This window comes from Nicotiana tabacum, chromosome 7 (genome assembly GCF_000715075.1).
Source record: "Nicotiana tabacum cultivar K326 chromosome 7, ASM71507v2, whole genome shotgun sequence".
Taxonomy (NCBI): Eukaryota; Viridiplantae; Streptophyta; class Magnoliopsida; order Solanales; family Solanaceae; genus Nicotiana; species Nicotiana tabacum.
The window spans coordinates 2,621,008-2,636,986 of record NC_134086.1 but is presented as its reverse complement, the minus strand read 5'-3'; the positions used below and the strand labels follow the sequence as shown (position 1 = coordinate 2,636,986).

General features: G+C 35.6%; 1 pseudogene; it reads right to left on the bottom strand.

Moving 5' to 3' along the window:
• Positions 1-1,891: 1,891 nt before the first annotated feature.
• Positions 1,892-8,482, bottom strand: LOC107804070 (putative WD repeat-containing protein C2A9.03; annotated as a pseudogene).
• Positions 8,483-15,979: the final 7,497 nt, after the last annotated feature.

Below are 15,979 nucleotides of genomic sequence, written 5' to 3'. Positions count from 1 at the left end.
GAATTTTCAGTTTACTAAAACTAAATTGATCTTGCAATGTTTCATCAATTAGAAAGAAAAAAAAATAAGTCTTTGTTGCTCATTGTAAACATCTTGCCCTTTTCCCCAAACATTTTTGTGTTAAGTTGTATTAACAAAAGCATTATTAGAATGGAAGCAAATCCAGAAAATTAAGGGGGTAAAATGTTTTGTTATTACCCTACTGATCATATTCAAACTTAATAAATCCCATTTTCTGTAGATGATCAAGCAATACAGTATACCAAGCCCGAGATACTTGTTTAAGTCCATAAACGGCTTTCTTCAATCTGCATACATGAGAAAGAAATTGGGAATCAATAAAGCCCCGAGGTTGATACATTAAAACTTGTTTAGTGAACTAGCTCTATAAGAAGCATTATTGACGTCGAGTTGATGCATTGGTCAACTATGTTGCACGGCTCTGGTTAACATCAGCCGTGCTACCGTTGATTTGACAACCGGACTAGATATTTTGTGAAAATCCAAATCAGAGCGTAACGTGAACCCCTTTGCAACTAGGCGAGCTTTGTAGCGATCTATAGAGTCATCTGCTTTTCTCTTTATGCGATACAATCATTTGTAGTCCACAACATTTTTCGTTGGGTCTCTCGGCACTAATTCCTAAGTTTGATTCTAGAGATGCTTTCTTAATATTTTGCAATTGGTGATAAGACAAGGATGCTTAATATTTACTAGTCCAATCTGCATCAACAATACCAAATAAAAAGGTATATAATTATTTTCTTATTTTATCAACAAATATGCTGTAACACCTAATACATCATGTCTAGCCTAATATGGAAACTAAATAATGATGGTTGTCAACTAGCTCACTCATCTTTTGAAGTTTCATGCTGAAAAGAACTAGTACTAATTTTGATGTCAATACTCGTAAAAAGTCATTTATAAGGGAGTTATAGCTTTTTAATTTTATGTATTACTTAGTGCCAAAAGAATTATTAATCAGGTGTCATTTTATTTGTTCTTGGATTTTAAGAAATAAAGAATGAATAGAAAGAAGAAAAAAAAGATTGTAGTGTGTGGAAAAGGCTTCTTGAGTTGAGTAAGACAACACCATTTTATTAAAACCAAATTATGAATCAAGTTTTTCTCCGAATAACTGATACAATTCTCGAGGATCACTGCTACACGATTCAAATTTTGGTGACAATGAACCAACCTTTACTCTTTTCTGCTTAAATATCAAGATTTTGTCATGTGGGAGAGTTTAGAACATATAACATGCGCCTAATCTACATATCACAAGTTGTACTCTTACCGCTAAACCAAAGCCCACATAATTAAGGGAGTCATTGAAAGGTGCCTAAAACACTAGAAACGGGGACTCTTGCTTTTCCTTTTTTTCGTCGAGATTGGATTGGTGTTTCGTGCACCACTTGTGACGCCACTTAAGTCTTTCTCTCTTCGTACAGTCATGGCTCGGATTAGTCGACAGGAATGAAGTCTAAGAAAGCCGGTAGCTCGAGCGAGGAGCGGAGCCTGCCATCCTGAGAAGCTGGTATCCTCACACCCCTTGAAGATCACTTACCCAGCTCTGGAGGACATAGAGAATTGTCACCAGATTTGATCCAAAAATCACAGGGCAGAGTTACCTTATAGGTGGGTGGGAAAAACAATCCTCCTTGCTCGTTCCTTGAGGAAGACAGCACGGGGCAAAGCAAAGGGCAGAGGGGGTAATCGCCGCGCGTCCTTCCCATGCCCCGTGACAATGTCGGTACCCCGAAACTTGCAGCCAACTGAGATTTGATTTCAAGCTTTCGAATGTGAAAGTCTCAAACTAATTGATCTATCCTAAAGCATACAATAATGTATCTCTAAAGATCAAGAAGCAAACAAGAAACATTACATGTTTTGTGACATCTTTTTCCTTATCACTAACTTTAGTGTTCCTCTACCAATTACAGCAATATGTTGTTCTTTTTTCTCTTTTTAACCCAAATAAAAGTACAACACAATTAAAATGGTACATCAGAGAGATTGTATATAAGCAGAAATACAGCTTGCTCTTAAGGAAACTATACATAGTATGCCAAGATCAAAAACTGGTACCATATGCCTTGAACTAATCGGACGAATTTGCGCAAAATATTTGGGCTTGATGTGAATAAACTGCAAAACCAATTTTTTTCCTAAATCGTCGAAGAATTATGTGAACAAATCGAGATATCTACAAGAACGCCTTCGGTGGTATTCTAGCAAGCTTGCATACGTTCGATCCCAGATTCCAATGTAAAGAGACTCATCATCCGGACTCAGAGCTACCCCTGATATCTCGCCGAAAATATCAATTTCCTGACGTTTCTTGTAATCTGAATCAGTACTATAAATGTGGACAAAATCTGCAGGTTCAGCCACTACCAGGAACCGTCCATCAGATGAGAAACGGATGGATCGTGCAGCACCCATGTTTCCCTTCAAAATGGCCATAGACGAGGAGAGGTTTCTCAAGTCCCAAATCCGACAGGTCTTATCTTGATTCCCAGTGGCAAATGTACGGCCATCTGGGTGCCATGCAGAAGCAAAAGAGTAGTCTAAATGACCCGCAATTGAGGCCACCGTCTGATACAGTAGCAAAGAAGTTCAATTGTAAGTTCAGCAAATGGAGAAAGTCATCAGGATAAACAAAAATATAGAGGGGGAAATAGACATGTTCGACCAAAAACATAGTCTAAAATTCACATAAACTTTAAGACTTGTAGTTCAGTGGAGGACAATTATGGATCAGCAATGACCGAGTTCAAACACGTTTTGCTCCCATAAAAAGATCTATATGAGAAAATATTAGAAACAAAAGCACGCTGCAATTCTTTGCAAAAAAAATTCCGGAATACTTTCGCCAAATAATCACCTCATCGTAAGTGCAGTAACCATAACAACCTAACATGCTCCAGAGTGCGCTTCTGAACTAAGAAACTAACATTATGTATTTACATAACCAAAAAATTGCATTCCATCTGATGTAGAAGGTAATGACTAAAAATTTAAAATACCTTTCCATTGCAGGAATCAACAAGTAAACCATCTAGATCATCCCCAACAACAGTAAAAAGCTTGCTATCTGGGCTCATCGAGGTGTGCTGCATTAATTACCAGTGAAATTCTAAATACATAAGCTCCTGAAAGATGCAGCTTTGAACAGAATCAAAGTATTTGTGCAACATAAAGCATGTAGACAGCAAGAAAGAAATTTTTTAATCCAGATGAAAATTGAAGCGAATGTGAACTAGCAATTTGGACATATAAAGAATATCCCTACTTATTACTTTTGTATCCGAAAACCTCAGAGGAAATGCAATTCAAACTGGATAATGGACTAGGTCCTGAGCCCAAAGAACTAAATCCTTGCCTACCAATAACAAAATCTCATACTAGATCTGAAGAAACTAGTAGAAGGTTGATGGAACTTCTTGATTGCGGACAACAGCTTATGCATTTTCACTATCTACATGCCAGTTGAATTTTAGTAGGGATATCTTTTTTACGATGGCATCGGGGCCAGCTTGCGAACACCTCGAGTAATTCCACTGCGGTACCGGCATTATCTCACAAGTACAGGTATCCGGTAACTCTGCCGACCTAGGCCTTTTTTTTTGGCCTTCCCTGGGATTCAAACCTTGACAATGATACCAAAAGCTCTTTGTTGGGCTGTCACGAGGTCCTGAATCACATAGGTTAAATAAGAAAGAGATTATAGAATAATCTCTTCCACTCAATTTAAATCAGAAAGTTGAAGTCCATCAACACAACAGATAATGATGATGATGAAGGGGAGGAGGAGGATAACAATGACAATTCACTTGTATAACAAATTATATTTATACTTCATGAACAACCAAATAATACTATGGTAAGTAGTAACTAATGTAACAACAACAAACCCAGTGTATAGTGTATTCCCATAAATGGGGTCTGGGTAGGGTAGTATGGGTATGAAGTTTAAAAGAAAATAAAAGGGGGGGGGGGGGGGGAGGGGGGGGCAAAGAAAAGGGAAGAACAAAAAGAGCAGAAAAAGCAGATAAGAAACTGACATTCACTGGCCAAGGGAAGCGGAAGTGATTCATTTGCTGAAACTTCTCCATGTCGTACTCTCTCACACCACAGTCGTTGTTGGATGCCATAAAACGAGGCCCACCACTGCAATAATGTTTACACTTTACTTTCATTAGTTGAAACTTCAAACTAGCTCAACAACTAACTCTGACGGTCACACTCTACCTGACGCTTTCGTATATCTCTATGGCATTTGTGATAGCATTATCCTCATAAGTGGTCCTTGCACAGAAGCTGACTCCCGGCTTGTCCAAACTCTGCAATATTATTTGAAGCATTGTTAAGCAAGCACCACAAAGAAACCAAAGTTTAGCTGAAAGGATTTCTTTTTTTTTTTTTAAACTAAGAATCCACCAACACCATGTCAGCTTTTTCTTTACTGACCCAGCTAATCTCAGTGATTAAGAGATGAAGGAAAATATCCACACTGACCTTACAAATGAGTTATCCTTGGAAGCCCCCAGCAACCACAAAACGGTTCTTCACTGCCATCGTGCTGATTTGGGTTTGTGTCAGACCCTCTAACAAACTTCCTGCATGTTTCTGGAGGCCCAAAACAACAAAAAAGAATAGGTAAAACATAAGCAAGAGAAGAAATAGTTATATCCCTAAAAAGCAAAGAGAAAAATGTTAAAGAGGAAAAATTCAAGTGGAACTTCTTTCTTTTTCGCCCCTGTTTTGTGGCGGGGAATGGTGCAGGATATTTCTGTCAATACCCACCACAAAGCCAAGAAATCAGAGAACTGAAATGCATATATGCACACAAGAGTAAATTTCCAGGCTATGTCACGCCTAAGAGGAGGAAAAAAGAAGCAAGAGCATTACAGGAAACTAAAGTAGGGGACCATCACTAAATACTTTTCAATTACCTCCGTCGGTGCTATGTGTCCAGAGAAGTTGATAACTTCTGAGAGGTTGCGAGAAATGGATGACCAATGCATAAGTGAATAGTTCGAAATCATATACACGTCATGCTTTGAAGTTGCCCACACCAAGTTCCTTAGCTGCTTAAGAGGCAAAAGAAGTCATTAAAAGATCTCCACTCAGCAAATTGACCACACCAAAAAAAAAAAGGCCATCGGCAAAGATCACAGAATAAATCCAAACTTTGAAACTGTAATTAAGAGATACCCCCCCCCCCACACACAATAACATCGCATATGTTATCTCACCTACTTACAAAATAAGAAATTAGAGATAATTCATTCGGCAACCAAATAATTTTTGTTCATTACTGGAGGAACAAAAATATGCTTTGTTTTTTAATTTATTTCAATATTTCAATATGAAAGGGAAAAGAAAAACGAAACACACGAAAATTGGGTCGGTGAGCGGAAATGTTAAAAAGAGGATGAGGTAGACCTAAAATCATTTGGAAGGAAGTTGTCTCGAATGACCTACAATTTCTAGGGATTCACACACACATAGCAAAAGATAGGGCACGCTGGAAGAAAAAGATCTATAAATGCGATATATATTAGTTGAGAATATATTGTTTATGTCAGCACTTTTACTATGTGTCCTATGCTTTCTAGGAGTGGTTTAGCCTTTCATAGATTCATACGTTTAGAAAATACACATAACTTATGATACTTTTTGTTTGTATTTGCATAACATTGACATGAGGATGTAGCAGAAATGAGAATGTTGCGATGGATAATTGTGCATACCAGAAAAGATAAGATTAGGAATGAATATATTAGGGACAAAGTGGGTGTGGCCCCTCTGGAAGAGAAGTTGAGGGAATCAAGGCTGAGATGGTTTGGTCATGTGAAGAGGAAAGACGTTGATGCTCCGGTTAGGAGGTGCGAGAGGTTGCCTGTGGCGAGTCAGAGGAGGGGTAGAGGGAGGCCTAAGAAGAACTGGGGTGAGGTGATTAGGCAGGACATGGATCTGCTCCAGCTTACCGAGGACATGACCCTCGATAGAAAGGTGTGGAGGTCGAAAATTAGGGTGGTGGGTTGATAGACAGTCTAGAGCTTGCCTTGTCTTACTAGTAGTAGTTGTACTAGTGGGGTACCTTCCTATCCCTAGTCCCTTGTTTATATACGGTATGTCAGTATTAGCAGTGAGAGTGGCACTATTCTTGTTGTTCATTTCCTTGTATCTATGTCATTATTCGTTGTATTATTTGCTTACACTGTCTTATTACATTGTTGATGTTATTGTTTCTATATTGCTCCATTTGTTTTACGCTCTTGAGGCCAGGGTCTTTCGGAAACAGCCTCTCTACCTTCATAGGTAGGGGTAAGTGTGCGTACACACTACTCTCTCCAGACCCCACTTGTGGGATTCCACTGGGCTGTTGTTGTTGTTGCATAACATTGACATAAGATGAGTTTAAATCGAGTAACGTGGTCAGTTAGGTGATTCATATAGCTGGCCCCAACTTGTTTGGGACTGAGCCGTAGTTGTAGTAGTATGCCGATTGTCACAGGAGTAGTCCAAAAGAAGTCTCTGCTGTTGTAGCATTAGGAATTCAATGTTTTTAGACATTTGGCAGGTCAACTTTAAGTAGGTGAGTAAAACACAAATTATCATCGTGTATGCAGAATCTGCAGAATAAAGCAGACCTGAAAATGTAGTATTGTAGGCTTAACGGATCTTGCATTATAAAAGAATTCGTAGTAGTTGGCACCCTTCTCCACTTGTTCGCATTCCTGAAAATGCAATCACGTAAATGACCAGCAAAGATGAGAATCTTACTGTGGTCGCAGCGAAGTGACCCAAATGGAAGTCTTTAAACTAGAAAAGAACTGCAGTGCACATACCTTATCGACAGCTTCCCCTGACAAAGGAATGTTCTCATAATTTCTATACTGTTCGAGCCTTGTTAATCTGTAACTTTGCCTGGTTACATTCAACCTCTCCCATGGGATACCTTGTATATCCTTCCCTTTTCTTGCTTGTGCAGCCGATGTATCAGTCACTTTTGTTGGCTAACCAAATATCACAAAAATTGATGGTGACAATTTAGAACACTAAAGTAATCATGTCTCGTGTAACCCATAATGATATCAATAGTTCCAGGTAACTCAAAAATTGATGGTGACAATTTAGAACCAGACGACAAGTGATCCATCAGAAAATAGATAAATTTGACTAGATAAAATCCAGTAAAACTACATTAGTTCTCGAGTGAATCAAGTTACTATATTTTCAAAAGGATGAGCATTCCAAACCATGGACCTTTCGCTGCGATATTATAACATAATTATCAACAAGAGCGTCGAGCCTAAAATGGATATAGAATAAGGAACAAATTACAAAAAACAAAGAAAATTATAGAGGCTAAAGCGGGAAGAAGTGAGGCAAGTTACTATATTTTACTAACCATATCATAGTCATCAAGATTTGTCTCCTCATTATAGAATTCGCCCTCAAATTCATCAGCTGAATCATTCACCTCTCTGTGGTCTGCCATGTAATCCAATTGGTCAACCCTTTCAACAGACATGCCTTGAAAAATAGATGAAAATTGCAGATTAAAGGTTGCCCCAAAAAGAACAAAGAACAAAGAAAGAAAGGGGGGATATTAAAAATCTTCATTACAAAAATGCACTCAAAAATTCCAAATAAGCAAATCAATGAAAAAAGTTTAACATCTCCTATAAAACAACCACTAGCCAGAATAAGTTCTCCAATAACAAAAAATAAAAAACTTCATTTTAATTACCAAGAAACTCCTAAAACTGAACTACCATTAAAGAACATAATGATGTGACTATCATCAATTCTACTAGGACAATTACCTATCTTTTTGCCACAAATAGCAAATCCCAGAAAATAACAACAACAAAAAACCCACTGAAATATCACAAGGTGGTATGTCCGCAGACCTTACCCCTAGGCAAGAGACTATTTCCGATAAACCCTCGGCAAATCCTAGAAAATCATTTCACAAAAAAAATATACAGAAATAAAAAGTCATTCTTGAATTACCCACAACAGCTCCTCATACTAAACAACATTCAAAGCTTTAATGCTGAGATTACTATTGCTAATATAACTCCATAAACCCAACAAAATTATTACAACAAACAAAGAAATAGTAAAAACTAATTCTTGGAACCTGAAAAGGCTTTAATGCTGAGATTATTGCTAATAACTGCATAAACCCAAGAAAATATTACAACAAACCAAGAAATAGTAAAACATATAATCTTTGCACACACACACACACACACACACACACACACAAAAAAAAAAAAAAAAAAAAAGAGGCAGCAAAAGAGAGTTGCAAGAACTAACCAGCAAATTTCCCTTTTTCTTTGTGGGGGAGAAAACAGCTTTTTAAAAAAAAAATACCCAGATGTATATATTTATGTAAGAGCCACTTTTGTAGGCAAGGAAAAATGGAATTTTTTTTTCCAGCATTAAAGCCAAGAAAATATTACTACAACAAACAAAGATATAATCTTTGCATAAGTACAGCACTTACAAAAAAGGCCATCAAAAGAGAATTGCAAGAACTAACCAGAAAATTGTCTTTTTTCAAGAATAACCAGATTTTTTTTCTTCAACTTCTTCTATTCTTGTGCTGCAATGTCAATGTGCAGATTGAATATCACCCACCCTACTACCCCACCACCCCCCCCCCCCCAAAAAAAAAACCCAACACATACACACAGAGAGGGTAGCAAAAGAGAATTGCAAAAACTAACCAGAAAATCTTCTTTTTTTCTGGACGAAAACAGCTTTTTTCAAAAATAACCAAATGTATATATGCAAGAGGCTTAAGCTTCTAGTTTTTGGTGTGAAAAATGTGAATGTGCAGGTAGCTGTATGATATGCTTCTATGGTCTATTTGTCTTGTTTGTAGCTATGATATGATGCTACACATTTCTTGGAATTTGGGGTTATAATTTTTGTGAAATATAAATGCACGCGCCCAAGTATCAAGATAGAGAAAGAGTCACCTTCTTTCTTTATCACAAAATGACAAAATGGTCCTTGTCATATATATATTCAATAAGCTCTAGCTGTCTAGATTTACAGCTTGTTCGGACGGTATTACGTATCGTTTCGTAATGTATCGTATCGTATTGTATTATATTACATCGTTTAATAAATATAATATTTGGATAGATTATGTCGTTTGCTATTGTTTTTTGATATTACGCACCAGTATTATGAAGAATAAACTTGTAATATTATAAAGAAAAATTATGATACAAGGTAAAATCACTATATAAAAAGATAGTGTAAATGATAAAATAAAATAATTTAATAATAATAAAAGGTGAGTTTGAGAGAAAAAGACAAGGTAACGACGCGACCACACCAAATCGGTCGTTACATAAAATGGCACATTTCATCGTTATGTAATAACGGATTTAACGATACAATACAATAAAATTTAAATAACAATCAAAACAAACATTGCATTTAAAGTAACAATATGATATGATACAATGCGTAACAACCATCCAAACAAGCTGTTAATGCAAATTATGAAGGAAAAAATAATGAAAAATAATAAGAAAATTCCATTCCATCTCAAAAATTAAAACACAAATATGGCTCTAGATATCATAAATAGACCAACATTAATAGTAATTAAAATTGCCCCATACGACAGAAAATAGACCCAAAAAAACAAAAATTACAAAATTGCACCTTCAAATATGAGCTCATGTTCGATCTTTGTTAAAAATTTAGTGAGCATTTGGACATAAGAATCGTAAAATTTCGAAAAATAAAGTGAATTTTTTTAAAGTAAAAATAGTATTTGAAAATTAGAGTTGTGTTTGGACATAAATATAATTTTGTGTTATTTTTAAATTTTTGTGAGTAATCTGAGTGAAAAAATTTGAAAAACAGCTTTTTGGAGTTTTTCAAGTTTTTGAAAATTTTCAAAACTGATCTTCATGTGAAAGTTGAAAATTTTATGGCCAAACACTTATTTTGAAAAAAATAAATAAAAATCTAAAAAAAATTCATGGCCAAACACGCTCTTAATGAAAACTAAAATTGCTCCTTTATTTAATAAAATCGCACCTCGAACGTATATTTAAAAAGTTTCTTTTAAACATACCCAAAAGGAAGACGATCATTTTTGCAATTTTCTCCATTTCTTACTTCTCTCTTTCTTTTTATGTACTTTTTGACTTTTTAAATTTCTTTTGATTTATTGCAGAATTAGAACTAAAATACTGGGGAAATCTATTAAAGGGGAATTTTGACCAAGAAATTCTTCAATGGAACAAAGAAGATTTTGAAGAGAACACTAGTGAAATGTTTTGTATATTAAAAAGTAATTAAATAAACCTTTGAAGCACCAACACCAACTTTGTCATATTGTATTTATTTATTTTTTGGTCAAAGCATAATATAAATATATACGAGTCCAAATGACTCGATCAACACTAATTGTGAATGTCCAACAAAGAAGAAAAATTTCGAGCACTAAAGGATGCAACTATATTATGAGAGTAAGTATTCAATTTAAGTTGGCAAAATACATACTTTACCCATCGATCTTGTCCCCAAATCCCGCTTACACACCTGTTAAAGACGGGAATTATATTACACACCAAAACTTTTAAAGGTGTGTCAATTACACACCACTTCGGTGTTTGACCATATCTGCTTAAAGATTGCTATTACACGCGCCAATCAGCATCTGACACGTGTCATAAATCGGAAAAAGAAAAAAAACTGAACCCTACCCCCTACCCCACCCCCTCTCCTCGTCTTCCCAAAGAAAAAAATACAGAAAAGAAAAAACCCCACCCCCTCCTCGTCCCCCCAACCCCATCATCTTCTCCACTGCCACCATAGTGCCACCAACCCTTCCACTACAATCACCTTCTTCCCTAACTATAGATTCAACTCTTTACCCGATTTTTAATAAGTTTTAACAACATTCATCACTATCCTTATACAAATTTCAAATTCAAGCTCAAACCCAAAGCTGCAAACTTGTTAATGGAGTTTTTTGAATTTTATCAAAATTAATCACCTAACTAAATTTTTATTCAACAATAATTACGAATTCAAACTAATTTTCTAGGTCATGAAATACCAAAATCAACAAGACCCAATTAAATTTTCAAGCTTTTTCAAAAGGTCAATAATGATGATTTTTACAAGACCCAATAGCTCCTCTTTTCTTTTTCTTCTTATTCATGGGGTTGGTTGGAAAGACGAAACATGAGGGGACTAGGCTAAACTAGGATGGAAGTTGGGAAAGAAGACCGGGGGGAACGCTGGGGTGTGGGTTGGGGAAGAAGACATGAGTTATTTTTTTCTTTAATTTGGAAAGAAAATAGTTAAAAAAGGAAAAGCAAAAAAAAATAATTTCAGATGAATTTTGCAGTTCTCACGCGCATCTTTTATGTGTAATACACACGTGTGACACATGGCAACAGAGGTGTGTAATTGACATACTTTTAAAAGTTTTGGTGTGTAATACTATTCATGTGTTTAACATGTGTGTAAGAGGAATTTGAGTATAACATCGATGAGTAAACTATGTATTTTGCCATTTAAGTTCTAAATCGAATTTAGTAAATTAATAGAATTATGATAGAATTTTAAACTCGACCTCATGGAATTTAAATTCTGAATTTATCTTTTATTTTGACAAAGAGATTGCCTATGATTACAATTATAAGCTCCAAGTGGGCACGAAATGGAGACTATTCAAAAATGGCATAACATGAATAACAAACACAAGGCACAAATAATAAAATAGGACAAAAACACAAAAAATAGAGAGATTTACAATTATATATATGCATGTAGGAAGATAATTTTATGAGCTTTATTTATTTAAGTTCTTAGTGCTTTTTCTTGTTCTTTCTCAATAGAGTATTCAAATCGAGCCGAAAAATTGCATCAAACAAAAAAATCAAATCAAACCGATTAAAAAATCCGACTAGGTTTAGTTTGGTTTGATTTGGTATTGAGTAAAAAATTCCGAACCAATCCGACACATACACATACACAGAATATATACACACACACACACACATACTTTTAAGACTTTATATTGAATTTTCTTTAAAAAATGTAGAAATATTTGGGATCCTCTCATGTATTAACCTTGAAAGCGTACATCGGCGGAAAATTATTGATAGACGACTAAAAAAACTATGTGTTACTAATAAAATTCTCCCATTGAAATATTTTAATAAATCATATGTTTGTCAATATTTTCAATATTTATTAAACTTATATTCACTTATCAAAACTTTAACAAAGTAAGATCTGAATAATATTCATGTAACAAAATAAAAAACCCAAAAAACTGAAAACTCGACAAAACCAAATCAATCCAAACCGATATAGTAGATTTGGTTCGATTTTAATAAAAACTGAACCAACCCGATCCATGTACACCCCTATTCTCAATCATCAACATGGCGAAATTAGAAGCTTAATATACAAAAATATTGATAGAATATTGCTCAACGGAGTTGAATATGTGACCTAAAGTGAATTTTGAACTCCTAGCCTCTTTCACTTCACTAGACTTTTTTTTTAATATATATTAAAGGAATTCAACAATTCAAAAGAACAAAAAAACGTGACAACTGTTATAAATATATTATATTATGGATGTTCATTTAGTACTCCGTTGTAAATAAGCTTCTTGAAGAAGTTTATCCATATGGGACTCCACCGTAAATATGTTTATCTATTTAGTACTCTATTGAAAATAAGCTTCCTGAAGAAGCTTATCACTTCGGTACCCAGTTATGGATAAACATTATCCCCGGTAGAAGATTATCCATACCGGGTATAATAAGCTTATCCTTTCAGTACCCAGTTATGGATAAACATTACCCCCGGTAGAAGATTATCCATACCGGGTATAATAAGCTTATCCTTTTAGTACCCAGTTATGGATAAACATTACCTCCGGTAGAAAATTATCCATATCGGGTATAATAAGCTTATCCTTTCAGTACTCCGTTATGGATAAACATTGCTCTCAGTAGAAGATTATCCATATCTAGTATAGTAACAGCTTACACAACAGCTTCCTTTCTTCTATAAATAGAAGAGATTTCAGTTCATTATGTACATCAGTTTGAATTCGAATAATATAACAGTTTCTCTCTATACTTGTCTTTACTTTACAGTCTTTATTTTATAACACGTTATCAGCAGGGGACTCTGACATCTCGAGCAAATACTTTGAAAGTATTAGAGGTAAGAACTTTCTTTTCCTAAATAATGTCAAATCTTTCTAAACTTGAATTTGTAGCCCTGGATATATCGGGCAAAAGCTACATGTCTTGGGTGCTTGATGTTGAAATTTATCTTGATACGATGGGTCTGGCAGACACCATCAAGGATAAAAATCAGGCATCAAACCAAGACCGTGCCAAAGCAATGATATTCATACGTCATCACCTTGATGATGGCCTAAAAATAGAATATCTCACTATTAAAGATCCAGTCATACTGTGGAATAATTTGAAAGATAGATATGACCACCTGAAGATGGTCGTTCTTTCACAGGCACGTTATGATTGGACTCATCTAAGGCTACAAGATTTTAAATTTATCAGTGAGTATAATTATGCTATGTTCAGAATTATTTCCCAATTGAAATTATGTGGTGATAATATTACTGATCATGATATGTTGGAGAAAACTTTCACCACTTTTCATGCCTCGAATATTCTCCTGTAGCAGCAATATCGAGAGATGAGATTTAAAAAGTATTCTAAACTTATCTCACATCTTCTTATAGCAGAGCAACATAATAGGCTATTAATGAAAAATCATGAAAGCCGACCTATTGGTTCTTGTCCATTCCCTAAAGTGAATGAGACGAACTTCCACCAAGCTAAACGTGGAAGAGGTCGTGGCCCCAGTCGTGGTCATGGCCGTGGTCGGGGAAGAAACCCCAATCATGGTAATAATAATGCACCAAAGAAGCCTCCTCACCACCAGCAGTGGAAAAGGAAGGAACAAAAGCATGAAGCGGTGCAAGCGCCAAATGCAGAAAATGCATGCTATAGATGTGGAGGAAAAGGGCACTGGTCACGTACCTGTCGTACGCCAAAGCACCTGGTTGAGCTTTATCAAGCCTCCCTGAAGAAGACAGAGAAAAATGCTGAAGCAAATTTTATTTCTGAAGATAATTTAGACTTCATGCATTTGGATGTAGCTGATTACTTTGCACTCCCAGAAGGAGAAACAAGTCATGTAATCGGTAGTGAATCTGTAGAAATGTAAATATTTTAATTTTTGTTGTTTGTAATAGATAGTATGGTTATGTAATTGTTGTACATAAATAAAAGTTATGCTTTGATAATGATGTTTACTATAATATATTTTATTTATGTTATTTTGAAGAATATGGATAACCCTCAAATTATGTTTGGATCAAAGACAAATCATGAAGATATTTGTGTTATTGATAGTGGAACAACTCATGCCATATTCAACGATCAGAAATACTTTTCTTATTTGCATAAGGAAAAAGCAAATGTTTCAACAATTTCTGGTAATATAAGTTTGATTGAAGGCTCCGGAAGAGCCATAATATTTATGTCTAAGGGAACAAAACTTATTATAGACAATGCATTGTTCTCCTCAAGTCCCGAAGAAACTTGTTGAGTTTTATAGATATCCGCCGAAATGGGTATCATGTTGAGACAATAGATGAAATAAACAGGGAATATCTTTGTATTACAAAGAATATTTCTGGCCAGAAATGCATTGTAGAAAAGTTACCAACTTTATCTTCTGGGCATCCATTAAAGAACTTGAAGATTATTACAAATGACGAATTTTCTTGTGATGCTTGTTATCAAGGAAAAATGATCACTAGACCATCACCAATGAAGGTTGATATTGAATTCCTGCCTTTTTAGAGCGTATACATGGGGATATATGTGGACCTATTCACCCACCAAGTGAATTGTTTAGATATTTTATGGTCCTAATAGATGCATCTTCAAGATGGTCTCATGTGTGCCTACGATCATCTCGCAACCTGGCGTTTGCAAAGCTATTAGCCCAAATAATTCGATTAAGGGCACAATTCCCAGATTATCCTATAAAGGCTATTCGCCTTGATAATGCTGGAGAATTCTCATCTCAAACTTTTGATGATTATTGTTTATCTGTTGGGATAAAAGTTGAACATCCTGTAGCTTATGTTCATACTCAAAATGGCCTTGCAGAGTCATTTATTAAACGCCTGCAATTGATAGCAAGACCACTACTTATGAAAATAAAATTGCCCACTACTGTTTGGGGCCATGCTATCTTGCATGCAACATTACTTATCCGTCTCAGACCGACACATTATAATAAATATTCTCCGTCACAATTAGTTTTTGGTCATGAACCAAATATTGCTCATCTACGAATTTTCGGATGTGCTGTATATGTGCCAGTAGCACCACCACAACGTAGTAAGATGGGACCACAGAGAAGGATAGGAATATATGTTGGGTTTGAATCACCCTCTATTATTCGCTATCTTGAACCATTGACAGGAGATTTATTTACTGCTCGATTTGCAGATTGTCGGTTTGATGAAACAAATTTCCCACAATTAGGGGGAGAGAAAAAGGAAATCAAAAGAGAAATTGTGTGGAAAGTTTCATCATTATCTCACTTTGATCCCCGTACCCCTATATGTAATCAGGAGGTCCAGAAGATCATCCATTTACAGAATATAGCAAATCAAATGCCAGACGCATTTACTGATTTGAAAAGGATAACTAAGTCACATATCCCAGCAGAGAATGTGCCTATCCGAATTGATGTCCCAGTAGGACCATCTACTAGCATGAGAGCTAGTGAACCTAAAGCACGCCTGAAGCGTGGTAGGCCTTTGGGTTCTAAGGATCGAAATCCTCGAAAAAGAAAATCGACAAATGATCAAAACGATACTATGAAGGGATCTCCTGAA